Source organism: Ranitomeya imitator, chromosome 6 (assembly GCF_032444005.1).
Source record: "Ranitomeya imitator isolate aRanImi1 chromosome 6, aRanImi1.pri, whole genome shotgun sequence".
NCBI lineage: Eukaryota > Metazoa > Chordata > Amphibia > Anura > Dendrobatidae > Ranitomeya > Ranitomeya imitator.
In genome coordinates this window covers 575,797,860-575,815,293 of record NC_091287.1, presented here as the reverse complement: position 1 = coordinate 575,815,293, position 17,434 = coordinate 575,797,860, and the positions used below count along the sequence as shown (strand labels likewise).

General features: G+C 47.4%; 1 protein-coding gene across 3 annotated transcripts in view; it reads right to left on the bottom strand.

The window, feature by feature from the left end:
• LOC138643272 (plectin-like) overlaps positions 1-17,434 on the bottom strand; it is a 554,763-nt gene that overhangs the window by 432,213 nt on the left and 105,116 nt on the right. The window lies entirely within an intron of this gene.

The window sequence follows — 17,434 nt, the reverse complement described above, 5'->3', positions numbered from 1 at the left end:
CCTATGTACAAGAATATAACTACTATAATACTGCCCCTATGTACAAGAATATAACTACTATAATACTGCCCATATGTACAAGAATATAACTACTATAATACTGCCCCTATGTACAAGAATATAACTACTATAATACTGCCCCTATGTACAAGAATATAACTACTATAATACTGCTCCTATGTACAAGAATATAACTACTATAATACTGCTCCTATGTACAAGAATATAACTACTATAATACTGCCCCTATGTACAAGAATATAACTACTATAATACTGCCCCTATGTACAAGAATATAACTACTATAATACTGCCCCTATATACAGGAATACACCTATTATACCGCTACCTTGATTTTTATAGATAGCTGGTAACTTCATCACTCCCACCTCCCTCCCGTATAAACATTGCATATGGCGGTCATAATTATAATGGCAGCTCCTCTCTGCATGGCTACCGCTGGCCAGGCTCTGACATGTACACTGGCTGCACATTGGCTTCGCTGGCCGCCTCCTGCCAGTGACGAGTCTCGGCAGCTGGGAATGCGTTCAGGGCGCGCTCTATTCTTGGGAGACTGACGTCAGTTCCCGGCGGTCGCTTTGATATATAACAACACTGGACTCTGGGGGTTTATTCTCTAGTCTGAATGATGGTCATTTTATGGCAGGGTTGTCCTACACCCCACAGTCCGCTCTTAGTGGTGACATTTTTCCAGATGCCCCTCAAAGTAGGACCACACAGGGACAGCGAGGACCATAAACAATGGCAGCCGCACCCCCATCACCACGGTGTGACTCACACAGGACCGGCTGCCATAGTGGGTCAGCTGTATTGGAGGTCAGTACGTGTCTAAGTGCCGGAATTCGTCCAGGCAGGTCCTCAGCTCAGTCATCGGGGACAGGTAAGATATAAGCTGTATAGATAGACTAGGATTGAGAAGTTGTCATGGGCCCAAAAGTTTCCCCCATGCTTTACACTGCAGCCCAGCTTGTCTGGCAGTAGTCAATACACTGATCACACATAACCAGTGAGGGATACTCAGTGGAGGCCAGAGTCTGGGCGTGATGACTTATGATCTGAGGCTCACACTTGTAAGTACCGTAAGTGGTTGATGTCTTAGAGGTGTCTGCACTATTGGAGGAACGTGAGAAGTCTCCATGCCCAGATATCTCCTCCACAACTCCTGTGAAGACCCAGAACGGGCGAGGAATCCCTGACAATTACCATCCTCCATAGACAGGCTGGTAGGAGTGATCCGGTGCAGTGTAAAAATCCACCATAGACAACCTCAGAAGGCGCGAGATGGAGGCTTTACAATGGCCCTCACAGTCCCCTGATCTGAAAATCATTGAAAATCTGTGGTGAGACCTCAAAATAGCAGAGGAAGCAAGATGACCCAGGAACCTCACAGAACGGGAGGAATTCTCCAAGAAGAACGGAGGAAAAGCCCTCAGAGAAGAATGGGAAGACTTGTCTACAAAAAGCGTTGACAAGCTGCGATACCTGCAAAAAGAGGACGCTACTACGTACTAATCATGCAGGGTGCACAAACTTGTGCATCGGCCCATTTACACTTTTTATAGTTTTTAAAATTTAAAGGATGAAAATATATTTTTTTTCTTTGCCTAAAATACAAAGGAATTGTGTCATCTGGGACTTTACAAAACAAAATGTATCTAAGCACTTACAGACAGGTGATTGCAACTTACCTGCCTGTTGTGCATGGCGTGCTTTTCCCCGACCCAGAGCGGCCATAGACGGCTCTGCCGAGTATTCAGCTGCCTCTGCTGACGCAACAGGTCATTGAGGTCATTCTAGTTGACAGTTGGCTCCCTCAGTTAGACAACGGGGATCCGGCTGTCAATCAGAATGACCTTGGAAGTCCCACCCAGTCGATAGCACGGAGCTGAAAAGAAGCCTCCACTCTGTAGATGTGACGTCAGCAGAGTCTTCTGAATCCCCGGCAGGAGAGTATCATGACTGTTGTCGAGTGTCCCGAGACCAGGGGCTTCTTCCCAGTCCCTAACGCTAGAAGCGCCCTAGCTCGCTTTGTTGTTAGGCTTGATTCTTATGGTGAAGACACCGGGGCCACGTACCTTGCCTTAGCTCCTGAATCCACCCTCAGTCCGTACCCTTCCCCCACCCAGGGAAGAAGGGAGTAATAGTATATGGTAGTACACAATCCAAACTAACAAGCTAATATGAACATAGGTAATCAAAAATACCAAACATACAAATATACTCACACATATAACAGAGGAATGCACTAGGAAGAGGAGAATGGAGTTAAATCAAAAGTAGGAGAAGAAAGGTAATTATCACACACTAAAAAACCTAGCAATAGTCATAGGTGAATCCACCAAACAACTTCTCCAATAACCACAAACAACCTCTAGCCACGCAGCATAAGCTTGTTTTGACAATGAGTGCTAGCCAGGGCCCAGAAAATATAGGGGATGGGAGTGGCTAACAGTGAACAGCTGAGAGCCTTAATGCAGGAAAGCTTCCAGGAGCTCTCAACTGAGCAGATTAAGACCTGCACTGCTAAAAGAAATTTACACCGTTTCATAAAAAGGTGAAGTTCTTCTAATCCGTGCAGAAGTAGGAGAAATCAAACGCTGCGGTCTTCTGCCTCCTCTCTGTCGTAGTAAACCCGTGCCAGAGAGTCTGACCATTCTGTGCCGAGGAAGAATGGCACCAGACACAAGAGGCAGGTAAGCTACAATTAGCAGCCTGTTAGTGCTTAGATACATTTTTTATAAAATCCCAGATATCCCCTGTCATGAATATACACAGCTCTGCTACATCTCTCTGGTTGCGTAACTGAACAGCTACAGCTGTGGTTCCCCACAGCCCCTCCTTCCTCTTCCTACAAGCTAGCTCTTCTTTTCACTGTCAGCCCCCCTTCCCCCCTGCATTCAGCTGTAAAGGTGAGTTCCTTCCTCCCTCCCTCAAATATAAGCAGGTCTACTCAGCCTTGTGCAAAAAAGCACATGGTGGGGGGGAATTCCCTTTGCTCTCTTAAACTGGTATATAATCACACAGATTAGGTCTGGAAGCGGTACAGATACATTTTTGGCATCTGCATTGGCCGGGCTATCACACATTGCTTTTTCCAAGCTTCAACAGTAGCAGAATTTGAGAAATGCATTACTGCTTACCCGAGTCACATAGCCAAGTCATGTTTAGACTTAATAGAATGTTAATCTTAAAACAAGACCAATAATACATTCCTCGTCCTTCCAAGAGCCTCTCCCCAAGAGGTATGATTAGAAGATTTTACATATCTCCTAGAAAGGGGAGGGCATTTCAGGGGCAGCCCACTCAGTGAGGTCACGAGCAGAGGGTAAAAATATGGAACCTCATTTTAGGAGGTAGTTTTTGCCCCAGGAGTGAGCTTATAGAGGCTCTGCAAATCTGCTCTGATGTATTGGGATGTGTCACGCTTCCCCCACCACATGGCTAGCCATTATATGAGAAAACAGTGTTTTTTTATCTTTGATCCCTTTTATTTTGTAATCGTTCTGTACATACTATAATTGTCTACTCTTGTAATATCACTTTTATACCTTTTGTAAACACTGCCTAATCTTTTTTGGAGTAAAAGCTATAATATTTACTAGCTTTGTTTTCCTTGCTCTAAAACGTACCTCCAACGTCCTCTGAAGTAAATTACGCTACTGATTGGGTTGGCTCCTGACCCGCTCTTAATCATAGTAACAGGAGCTGGTGGCAGCAGACCGTACTGAGCTGGTTGGGCAAAACTGGCAGCGACGAACGGCGTTTGATAATTATAATTTTTGCCTGAGTGGGATTAGTTATATTGCCCTCGCTGCAGTGGGCCCAATAGCCAGTACATAGCAGGCAGCCTTTCTGGCGACTAATTATCCTAGGTGCAGTTCACTGACTGACCTGAGGGTAAGGAGGCACCAGAGAGCTGCAAGTTCCAATCCGGAACTGGGAAGTGAGATATAAATAAATCCCTGAAGACACAAATAGGGGCAACCAAACACCCTCGGTTCATGACATATTGGTGGCAGCGGTGGGATGATAAAAATATCCCCCCCTGCGATTCATGACATCCCCTTTAACTTTAGGCCTTTTAAAGATCATTTCATCTTCAACTTGCTTTAAGGGTTGCGCACTACCAGAACAAAACCTTCTTGATCAAAATGTCTGGCCCCCATAAAATAATAAAGCCTACACTCACCAGTTATATACAGTTAGGTCCATATATATTTGGACAGAGAAAACATTTTTCTAATTTTGGTTATAGACATTACCACAATGAATTTTAGACAAAACAATTCAGATACAGTTGAAGTTCAGTCTTTCAGCTTTCATTTGAGGGGATCCACATTAAAATTGGATGAAGGGTTTAGGAGTTTCAGCTCCTTAACATGTGCCACCCTGTTTTTAAAGGGACCAAAAGTAATTGGACAGATTCAATCATTTTAACTAAAATGTACCTTTTTAGTACTTGGTTGAAAACCCTTTGTTGGCAATGACTGCCTGAAGTCTTGGACTCATGGACATCACCAGACGCTGTGTTTCCTCCTTTTTGATGCTCGGCCTTCACTGCGGTGGTTTTCAGCTGCTGTTTGTTTGTGGCCTTTATGTCTGAAGTTTAGTCTTTAACAAGTGAAATGCTGCTCAGTTGGGTTGAGATCAGGTGACTGACTTGGCCATTCAAGAATATTCCACTTCTTTGCTTTAATAAACTACTGGGTTGCTTTGGCTTTATGTTTTGGGTCATTGTCCATCTGTAGTATGAAACGACGACCAATCAGTTTGGCTGCATTTGGCTGGATCTGAGCACACAGTATGGCGGCTCTGAAGACCTCAGAATTCATTCGGCTGCTTCTGTCCTGTGTCACATCATCAATAAACACTAGTGACCCAGTGCCACTGGCAGCCATGCATGCCCGCGCCATCACACTGCCTCCGCCGGGTTTATGCATGCCCGCGACATCACACCGCCTCCGCCGGGTTTATGCATGCCCGCGCCATCACACTGCCTCCGCCGTGTTTTACAGATGATGTGGTATGCTTTGGATCATGAGCTGTACCACGACTTCGCCATACTTTTCTCTTTCCATCATTCTGGTAGAGGTTGATCTTGGTTCCATCTGTCCATAGAATGTTCTTCCAGGACTGTGCGGTTTTTTTAGATGTTTTTACCTTTCTCTTCTTGATGCTTATGAGTGGCTGCACCGTGCAGTGAACCCTCTGTAGTTACTTTCATGCAGTCTTCTCTTTATGGTAGATTTGGATATTGATACGCCGACCTCCTGGAGAGTGTTGGTCACTTGGTCGGCTGTGGTGAAGGGGTTTCTCTTCATCATGGAGATTATTCTACGATCATCCACCACTGTTGTCTTCCGTGGGCGCCCAGGTCTTTTTGCATTGATGAGTTCACCAGTGCTTTCTTTCTTTCTCAGGATGTACCAAACTGTAGATTTTGCCACTCCTAATATTGTAGCAATTTCTCGGATGGGTTTTTTCTGTTTTTGCAGCTTAAGGATGACTTGTTTCACCTGCATGGAGAGCTCCTTTACCGCATGTTTACTTCACAGCAAAACCTTCCAAATGCAGCACCACACCTCAAATCAACTCCAGGCCTTTTATCTGCTTAATTGAGAATAACGAAGGGATTGCCCACACCTGTCCATGAAATAGCCTTGGAGTCAATTGTCCAATTACTTATGGTCCCTTTAAAAACGGTGGCACATGTTAAGGAGCTGAAACTCCTAAACCCTTCATCCAACTTTAATGTGGATACCCTCAAATGAAAGCTGAAAGTCTGAACTTCAACTGCATCTGAATTGTTTTGTTTAAAATTCATTGTGGTAATGTCTATAACCAAAATTAGAAAAATGTTGTCTCTGTCCAAATATATATGGACCTAACTGTATATATATATGTACTGTGCAGTGTGTATATACAGAGGGACCTGTACTGTGCAGTGTATATATATATATATATATATATATATATATATATATACATATACATATATACATATACAGTGGGGCAAAAAAGTATTTAGTCAGTCAGCAATAGTGCAAGTTCCACCACTTAAAAAGATGAGAGGCGTCTGTAATTTACATCATAGGTAGACCTCAACTATGGGAGACAAACTGAGAAAAAAAAATCCAGAAAATCACATTGTCTGTTTTTTTAACATTTTTTTTTTGCATATTATGGTGGAAAATAAGTATTTGGTCAGAAACAAAATTTCATCTCAATACTTTGTAATATATCCTTTGTTGGCAATGACAGAGGTCAAACGTTTTCTGTAAGTCTTCACAAGGTTGCCACACACTGTTGTTGGTATGTTGGCCCATTCCTCCATGCAGATCTCCTCTAGAGCAGTGATGTTTTTGGCTTTTCGCTTGGCAACACGGACTTTCAACTCCCTCCAAAGGTTTTCTATAGGGTTGAGATCTGGAGACTGGCTAGGCCACTCCAGGACCTTGAAATGCTTCTTACGAAGCCACTCCTTCGTTGCCCTGGCGGTGTGCTTTGGATCATTGTCATGTTGAAAGACCCAGCCACGTTTCATCTTCAATGCCCTTGCTGATGGAAGGAGGTTTGCACTCAAAATCTCACGATACATGGCCCCATTCATTCTTTCATGTACCCGGATCAGTCGTCCTGGCCCCTTTGCAGAGAAACAGCCCCAAAGCATGATGTTTCCACCACCATGCTTTACAGTAGGTATGGTGTTTGATGGATGCAACTCAGTATTCTTTTTCCTCCAAACACGACAAGTTGTGTTTCTACCAAACAGTTCCAGTTTGGTTTCATCAGACCATAGGACATTCTCCCAAAACTCCTCTGGATCATCCAAATGCTCTCTAGCAAACTTCAGACGGGCCCGGACATGTACTGGCTTAAGCAGTGGGACACGTCTGGCACTGCAGGATCTGAGTCCATGGTGGCGTAGTGTGTTACTTATGGTAGGCCTTGTTACATTGGTCCCAGCTCTCTGCAGTTCATTCACTAGGTTCCCCCGCGTGGTTCTGGGATTTTTGCTCACCGTTCTTGTGATCATTCTGACCCCACGGGGTGGGATTTTGCGTGGAGCCCCAGATCGAGGGAGATTATCAGTGGTCTTGTATGTCTTCCATTTTCTAATTATTGCTCCCACTGTTGATTTCTTCACTCCAAGCTGGTTGGCTATTGCAGATTCAGTCTTCCCAGCCTGGTGCAGGGCTACAATTTTGTTTCTGGTCTCCTTTGACAGCTCTTTGGTCTTCACCATAGTGGAGTTTGGAGTCAGACTGTTTGAGGGTGTGCACAGGTGTCTTTTTATACTGATAACAAGTTTAAACAGGCGCCATTACTACAGGTAATGAGTGGAGGAAAGAGGAGACTCTTAAAGAAGAAGTTACAGGTCTGTGAGAGCCAGAAATCTTGATTGTTTGTTTCTGACCAAATACTTATTTTCCACCATAATATGCAAATAAAATGTTAAAAAAAACAGACAATGTGATTTTCTGGATTTTTTTTTCTCAGTTTGTCTCCCATAGTTGAGGTCTACCTATGATGTAAATTACAGACGCCTCTCATCTTTTTAAGTGGTGGAACTTGCACTATTGCTGACTGACTAAATACTTTTTTGCCCCACTGTGTGTGTGTATATATATATATATATATATATATATATAGTGGTACTGTGCGGTGTATATATACAGGAGGAGTGGTACTGTGCAGTGTATATATAGAGGAGGAGTGGTACTGTGCAGTGTATATATACAGGAGGAGTGGTACTGTGCAGTGTATATATAGAGGAGGAGTGGTACTGTGCAGTGTATATATACAGGAGGAGTGGTACTGTGCAGTGTATATATACAGGAGGAGTGGTACTGTGCAGTGTATATATACAGGAGGAGTGGTACTGTGCAGTGTATATATACAGGAGGAGTGGTACTGTGCAGTGTATATATACAGGAGGAGTGGTACTGTGCAGTGTATATATACAGGAGGAGTGGTACTGTGCAGTGTATATATACAGGAGGAGTGGTACTGTGCAGTGTATATATACAGGAGGAGTGGTACTGTGCAGTGTATATATACAGGACAGGAGGAGTGGTACTGTGCAGTGTATATATACAGTAGGAGCGGTACTGTGCAGTGTATATATACATGAAGAGTGGTACTGTGCAGTGTATATATACAGGACAATGAGAACACTAATTAAACAAGGAACAGATAGGCCAATGGTTACTGGAGGTGCTGCAGAGTTGCAAAGGTCAGAGGAGAATCTGTCCAGAGGACAACCATTAGTCATATAGTTCACAAATCTGGCCTGCATGGAAAAGTGACAAGAAGTGATTTGTGAAAGCTTTCAGAAGTCCCATGTAAGGAACACAGCGACCATGTGGCAGAAGGGGCTCTGCTCAGAGAAGACCAAACGAAAACTTTTGAGCTAAATGTAAAACGCTATGTGTCGTGGGAAAAAGCACTGCACATCACCATGAAAACACCATCCCCACCATTACACATGGTGGTGGCAGCATGCTGCTGTGGGGAGGCATTTCTTCAGCAGGGGCAGGGAAGCTGCTCAGAGATGTTGGGAAGATGGATGGAGCTATACACAGGTCAATCCTGGAGAAAAACCTGTTAGAGGGTGCAGAAAACTTGAGATTGGGGCATAGGTTCACCTTCCAGCAGGACAATGACCCTCAATATCCTGGCAGAGCTACAATCGAGGGTTTAGATCAGAGCATCTTCATGTGTGTGAACGGCGCAATCACCGTCCAGACCCAAATCTCCGAGAATCTGTGACAAAAGACTGCAGAGAATGGTGGGAGAGACAGAACCCAAAAGACTGCAGAGAAAGATGGCCTTACAAAGTACTGACTCGGGCTGAATAGTAATGCACGGCACAATGTTCAGATTTACATTTATATAATAATTAGTACACCCCGGATCATTTCCTTTACTCGTCAGTCATAATTACTGTAATACTTTGTGTTTGTATCACAGAAAATCCCAATAAAATATATTTATGTTTGTGGCTGAAATGTGGGAAAGGTCACGGGGTATGAAGACTTTATCAAGGCACTGTATGTGGAGAATAAAGGTTAGCTCCCACTTGTGTATAAATCGGAAGAGTGCACTGCGAGAAAACCTCACAATGCACTCGCACGAATGTTATCCAGCGAGTCCATGCTGATCTGTGAGATTTTCCTCAACTTTAATCAGACTGAGAATAGATGGCAGCATGAGCATGAGACGAGACTCACTAATGAAAGGCAACGGGTGCAAGAAAAAAAAACAGAGGGCACACGGATCATGCGTATACCGCCCCGGTATATCTCATGATAACAGCTGTAATTTTAAATAATTCACAGCTGACATCAACCCCAAGTCCCAGCAGGGCAATCGGGAACAGCCGGCAAAGAGCCAGCCCTGGGCCAGCCAACATCTGTCTGCTTTACCTCGGCTGGCTAGCACAAATAGAGGGGGAGGGGACCCAAAATCGTTTAATTCATTTATTATTTTAAAAAAAGCTAAAAAGTTGTAAAATAAACTCCATATGAAAGGTTCTACGGAGCAAGTCTATAATATGTGGGGGTTGTGACATTATATATGTACAGGACATTATTCTAGATATCTTGCGGTCATCCATTTTTAGAATGCTTTTGAATTTTGGAATCGAGCTTTAATTTACATAGAGTAATATAGTATGTAAATGATGTTCACTACACACGGAGGCTCGGGTAGAAAGAAAACGCAGTCACACTGCACACAGAGGCTCGGCGAAAGAGAAAACGCAGTCACACTGCACATGGAGGCTCGGGGAGAAAGAAAACGCAGTCACACTGCACCCGGAGGCTCGGGGAGAAAGAAAACGCAGTCACACTGCACACGGAGGATCAGCGAAAGAGAAAACGCAGTCACACTGCACACGGAGGCTCGGCGAAAGAAAACGCAGTCACACTGCACACGGAGGCTCGGGGAGAAAGAAAACGCAGTCACACTGCACACGGAGGCTCGGGGAGAAAGAAAACGCAGTCACACTGCACCCGGAGGCTCGGGGAGAAAGAAAACGCAGTCACACTGCACCCAGAAGCTCGAGGAGAAAGAAAACGCAGTCACACTGCACACGGAGGATCAGCGAAAGAGAAAACGCAGTCACACTGCACATGGAGGCTCGGGGAGAAAGAAAACGCAGTCACACTGCACACGGAGGATCAGCGAAAGAGAAAACGCAGTCACACTGCACCCGGAGGCTCGGGGACAAAGAAAACGCAGTCACACTGCACTCGGAGGCTCGGCGAAAGAGAAAACGCAGTCACACTGCACACGGAGGCTCGGGGAGAAAGAAAACGCAGTCACACTGCACCCGGAGGCTCGGGGAGAAAGAAAACGCAGTCACACTGCACCCGGAGGCTCGGGGAGAAAGAAAACGCAGTCACACTGCACCCAGAAGCTCGGGGAGAAAGAAAACGCAGTCACACTGCACACGGAGGATCAGCGAAAGAGAAAACGCAGTCACACTGCACATGGAGGCTCGGGGAGAAAGAAAACGCAGTCACACTGCACACGGAGGATCAGCGAAAGAGAAAACGCAGTCACACTGCACCCGGAGGCTCGGGGACAAAGAAAACGCAGTCACACTGCACTCGGAGGCTCGGCGAAAGAGAAAACGCAGTCACACTGCACACGGAGGCTCGGGGAGAAAGAAAACGAAGTCACACTGCACCCGGAGGCTCGTGGAGAAAGAAAACGCAGTCACACGGCACCCGGAGGCTCGGCAAAAGAGAAAACGCATTCACACTACACACGGAGGCTCGGGGAGAAAGAAAACGCAGTCACACTGCACCCGGAGGCTCGGGGAGAAAGAAAACGCAGTCACACTGCACCCGGAGGCTCGGGGAGAAAGAAAACGCAGTCACACTGCACATGGAGGCTCGGGGAGAAAGAAAACGCAGTCACACTGCACACGGAAGCTCGGCGAAAAAGAAAAAAAGCAGTCACACTGCACACGAATCACAAGAGGTAAAGCACAAGGATGCCATTCATCCAACACTTCAGGATGAACTTCGGAGCCATATTTATAACCTGATGTGAGCGGACCCCAATACAGACACTCAAAATTACCCCCACTACAAGGGCGAGGCGCTGGGCAGCACAGACACACGGGCGCAGCGCGGACACACGGGCGAGGCGCCGGGCAGTGCAGACTCTATCCCTGGAAGTCATCCGTGTGACTAATCCTCTTGTGCAGAAACTATTTACAGATCGTTTATGGAGGATTCGGTTTCCAGGACTGGAAGTTTTCTTCGTCTTTGCTGGCGCTGAGAATAACCGGAGATATCGATAGCGCATAATGCCCGACCACCACCCACCCGGACACAAGCGTCTCTGTACCCCAATTCACAGGCAGGAATCTGCCGTCTGTGGTCCCTGTGCAAGTCTCTTATTCCTCATACGCCCCTTACTCCTCATACGCCTCTTACGCCCCTTACTCCTCTTACGCCCCTTACTCCTCATACTCCTCATACGCCTCTTACTCCTCATACGCCTCTTACGCCCCTTACTCCTCTTGCGCCCCTTACTCCTCTTGCGCCCCTTACTCCTCTTTCCTCTTACGCCTCTTACTCCTCATACGCCTCTTGCGCCCCTTACTTCTCTTACGCACCTTACTCCCCTTACGCCCCTTACTCCCCTTGCGCCCCTTACTCCTCTTGCGCCCCTTACTCCTCTTGCGCCCCTTACTCCTCTTGCGCCCCTTACTCCTCTAGCGCCCCTTACTCCTCTTGCGCCCCCTACTCCTCTTACGCCCCTTACTCCTCTTGCGCCCCTTACTCCTTTTATGTCTTACTCCTCATAACTGTCCTGCAACGAACTCTGCAGTTTTGCGACAGTCACAGCCAGGATAGATTCTCCTGATGGGTTTTTATCAGATGACTGCAAGCAGAGATCCTGATACCCTAGAAGGATTGCTCCTGTGCAGCCGTCAGGGCAGACAGGCCCATCACAACCACAGGTTCCAGGCTAATATCATGTGTCACCAACATATACCATGGCAAGTTAGGAGAAGGAGCAGATCAGTGGTGGCAGTGCCGTGCGGGGATCCACTCCCATGATTCATTGCATCGCACTAATGTTCCCAACAATGTGACAAAGTGTTAACAGGCCTTTGCAGTCCCATGCAAATTATGCTTCTCCTCTGCAGCTTTGTGAATGGAAATTAATATGGAATATAAAATTAATGAGAGCATTATACTGCCTCTGTACAAATCCCTAGTTAGACCGCACATGGAGTACTGTGTCCAGTTTTGGGCACCGGTGCTCAGGAAGGATATAATGGAACTAGAGAGAGTACAAAGGAGGGCAACAAAATTAATAAAGGGGATGGGAGAACTACAATACCCAGATAGATTAGCGAAATTAGGATTATTTAGTCTAGAAAAAAGACGACTGAGGGGCGATCTAATAACCATGTATAAGTATATAAGGGGACAATACAAATATCTCGCTGAGGATCTGTTTATACCAAGGAAGGTGACGGGCACAAGGGGGCATTCTTTGCGTCTGGAGGAGAGAAGGTTTTTCCACCAACATAGAAGAGGATTCTTTACTGTTAGGGCAGTGAGAATCTGGAATTGCTTGCCTGAGGAGGTGGTGATGGCGAACTCAGTCGAGGGGTTCAAGAGAGGCCTGGATGTCTTCCTGGAGCAGAACAATATTGTATCATACAATTATTAGGTTCTGTAAAAGGACGTAGATCTGGGGATTTATTATGACGGAATATAGGCTGAACTGGATGGACAAATGTCTTTTTTCGGCCTTACTAACTATGTTACTATGTTACTATGTAATAAGAGGTAAGCTATAGGCTGGACCACGGTGAGTCATTGGACGTGGTATATCTCGATTTTTCCAAAGCGTTTGATACCGTGCCGCACAAGAGGTTGGTACACAAAATGAGAATGCTTGGTCTGGGGGAAAATGTGTGTAAATGGGTTAGTAACTGGCTTAGTGATAGAAAGCAGAGGGTGGTTATAAATGGTATAGTCTCTAACTGGGTCGCTGTGACCAGTGGGGTACCGCAGGGGTCAGTATTGGGACCTGTTCTCTTCAACATATTCATTAATGATCTGGTAGAAGGTTTACACAGTAAAATATCGATATTTGCAGATGATACAAAACTATGTAAAGCAGTTAATACAAGAGAAGATAGTATTCTGCTACAGATGGATCTGGATAAGTTGGAAACTTGGGCTGAAAGGTGGCAGATGAGGTTTAACAATGATAAATGTAAGGTTATACACATGGGAAGAAGGAATCAATATCACCATTACACACTGAATGGGAAACCACTGGGTAAATCTGACAGGGAGAAGGACTTGGGTATCCTAGTTAATGATAAACTTACCTGGAGCAGCCAGTGCCAGGCAGCAGCTGCCAAGGCAAACAGGATCATGGGGTGCATTAAAAGAGGTCTGGATACACATGATGAGAGCATTATACTGCCTCTGTACAAATCCCTAGTTAGACCGCACATGGAGTACTGTGTCCAGTTTTGGGCACCGGTGCTCATGAAGGATATAATGGAACTAGAGAGAGTACAAAGGAGGGCAACAAAATTAATAAAGGGGATGGGAGAACTACAATACCCAGATATATTAGCGAAATTAGGATTATTTAGTCTAGAAAAAAGACGACTCAGGGGCGATCTAATAACCATGTATAAGTATATAAGGGGACAATACAAATATCTCGCTGAGGATCTGTTTATACCAAGGAAGGTGACGGGCACAAGGGGGCATTCTTTGCGTCTGGAGGAGAGAAGGTTTTTCCACCAACATAGAAGAGGATTCTTTACTGTTAGGGCAGTGAGAATCTGGAATTGCTTGCCTGAGGAGGTGGTGATGGCAAACTCAGTCGAGGGGTTCAAGAGAGGCCTGGATGTCTTCCTGGAGCAGAACAATATTGTATCATACAATTATTAGGTTCTGTAGAAGGACGTAGATCTGGGGATTTATTATGATGGAATATAGGCTGAACTGGATGGACAAATGTCTTTTTTCGGCCTTACTAACTATGTTACTATGTTACTATGTTACTACAGCCCTAATATGTGATGCAGCTGAGGGTTTGTTGCAGTTGATATTCCCACACCGCTCCTGTCCTGAGACCACATGTTCCATTCCAGAATATGCAGACTGATACACTGTAACAAGCCCTCTGCTCTGAGACCAGGGAAAGATCAGATGAATGACCGTCAACGAGCAGAAGTTCTGTAAATAGTCAGAGGGAGGGAACCAGCAAGGCCAAGTACAGAGACCCCCATCACTCCCATCATACCCTGTGATCGGGGTCAGTACAGAGACCGCCATCACTCCCATCATACCCTGTGATCGGGGTCAGTACAGAGACCGCCATCACTCCCATCATACCCTGTGATCGGGGGTCAGTACAGAGACCGCCATCACTCCCATCATACCCTGTGATCGGGGTCAGTACAGAGACCGCCATCACTCCCATCATACCCTGTGATCGGGGTCAGTACAGAGACCGCCATCACTCCCATCATACCCTCTGATCGGGGGTCAGTACAGAGACCGCCATCACTCCCATCATACCCTGTGATCGGGGTCAGTACAGAGACCGCCATCACTCCCATCATACCCCGTGATCGGGGTCAGTACAGAGACCGCCATCACTCCCATCATACCCCGTGATCGGGGTCAGTACGGAGACCGCCATCACTCCCATCATACCCCGTGATCGGGGTCAGTACAGAGACCGCCATCACTCCCATCATACCCTGTGATCGGGGTCAGTACAGAGACCACCATCACTCCCATCATACCCTGTGATCGGGGTCAGTACAGAGACCGCCATCACTCCCATCATACCCTGTGATCGGGGGTCAGTACAGAGACCGCCATCACTCCCATCATACCCTGTGATCGGGGGTCAGTACAGAGACCGCCATCACTCCCATCATACCCTGTGATCGGGGTCAGTACAGAGACCGCCATCACTCCCATCATACCCTGTGATCAGGGTCAGTACAGAGACCGCCATCACTCCCATCATACCCTGTGATCGGGGTCAGTACAGAGACCGCCATCAATCCCATCATACCCTGTGATCGGGGGTCAGTACAGAGACCGCCATCACTCCCATCATACCCTGTGATCGGGGTCAGTACAGAGACCACCATCACTCCCATCATACCCTGTGATCGGGGTCAGTACAGAGACCACCATCACTCCCATCATACCCTGTGATCGGGGGTCAGTACAGAGACCGCCATCACTCCCATCATACCCTGTGATCGGGGTCAGTACAGAGACCGCCATCACTCCCATCATACCCTGTGATCAGGGGTCAGTACAGAGACCGCCATCACTCCCATCATACTCTGTGATCGGGGGTCAGTACAGAGACCGCCATCACTCCCATCATACCCTGTGATCGGGGGTCAGTACAGAGACCGCCATCACTCCCATCATACCCTGTGATCGGGGTCAGTACAGAGACCGCCATCACTCCCATCATACCCTGTGATCGGGGTCAGTACAGAGACCGCCATCACTCCCATCATACCCTGTGATCGGGGTCAGTACAGAGACCGCCATCACTCCCATCATACCCTGTGATCGGGGTCAGTACAGAGACCGCCATCACTCCCATCATACCCTGTGATCGGGGTCAGTACAGAGACCGCCATCACTCCCATCATACCCTGTGATCGGGGTCAGTACAGAGACCGCCATCACTCCCATCATACCCTGTGATCGGGGTCAGTACAGAGACCGCCATCACTCCCATCATACCCTGTGATCGGGGACAGTACAGAGACCACCATCACTCCCATCATACCCTGTGATCGGGGTCAGTACAGAGACCGCCATCACTCCCATCATACCCTGTGATCGGGGTCAGTACAGAGACCGCCATCACTCCCATCATACCCTGTGATCGGGGTCAGTACAGAGACCGCCATCACTCCCATCATACCCTGTGATCGGGGTCAGTACAGAGACCACCATCACTCCCATCATACCCTGTGATCGGGGTCAGTACAGAGACCGCCATCACTCCCATCATACCCTGTGATCGGGGTCAGTACAGAGACCGCCATCACTCCCATCATACCCTGTGATCGGGGTCAGTACAGAGACCGCCATCACTCCCATCATACCCCGTGATCGGGGTCAGTACGGAGACCGCCATCACTCCCATCATACCCCGTGATCGGGGTCAGTACAGAGACCGCCATCACTCCCATCATACCCCGTGATCGGGGGTCAGTACAGAGACCGCCATCACTCCCATCATACCCTGTGATCGGGGTCAGTACAGAGACCGCCATCACTCCCATCATACCCTGTGATCGGGGGTCAGTACAGAGACCGCCATCACTCCCATCATACCCTGTGATCGGGGGTCAGTACAGAGACCGCCATCACTCCCATCATATCCTGTGATCAGGGTCAGTACAGAGACCCCCATCACTCCCATCATACCCTGTGATCGGGGTCAGTACAGAGACCGCCATCACTCCCATCATACCCTGTGATCGGGGGTCAGTACAGAGACCGCCATCACTCCCATCATACCCTGTGATCGGGGTCAGTACAGAGACCGCCATCACTCCCATCATACCCTGTGATCGGGGGTCAGTACAGAGACCGCCATCACTCCCATCATACCCTGTGATCAGGGTCAGTACAGAGACCGCCATCACTCCCATCATACCCTGTGATCGGGGGTCAGTACAGAGACCGCCATCACTCCCATCATACCCTGTAATCGGGGTCAGTACAGAGACCGCCATCACTCCCATCATACCCTGTGATCGGGGTCAGTACAGAGACCGCCATCACTCCCATCATACCCTGTGATCGGGGGTCAGTACAGAGACCGCCATCACTCCCATCATACCCTGTGATCGGGGTCAGTACAGAGACCGCCATCACTCCCATCATACCCTGTGATCGGGGGTCAGTACAGAGACCGCCATCACTCCCATCATACCCTGTGATCGGGGGTCAGTACAGAGACCGCCATCACTCCCATCATACCCTGTGATCGGGGTCAGTACAGAGACCGCCATCACTCCCATCATACCCTGTGATCGGGGGTCAGTACAGAGACCGCCATCACTCCCATCATATCCTGTGATCAGGGTCAGTACAGAGACCGCCATCACTCCCATCATACCCTGTGATCGGGGTCAGTACAGAGACCGCCATCACTCCCATCATACGCCGTGATCGGGGTCAGTACAGAGACCGCCATCACTCCCATCATACCCTGTGATCGGGGTCAGTACAGAGACCGCCATCACTCCCATCATACCCTGTGATCGGGGTCAGTACAGAGACCGCCATCACTCCCATCATACCCTGTGATCGGGGTCAGTACAGAGACCGCCATCACTCCCATCATACCCTGT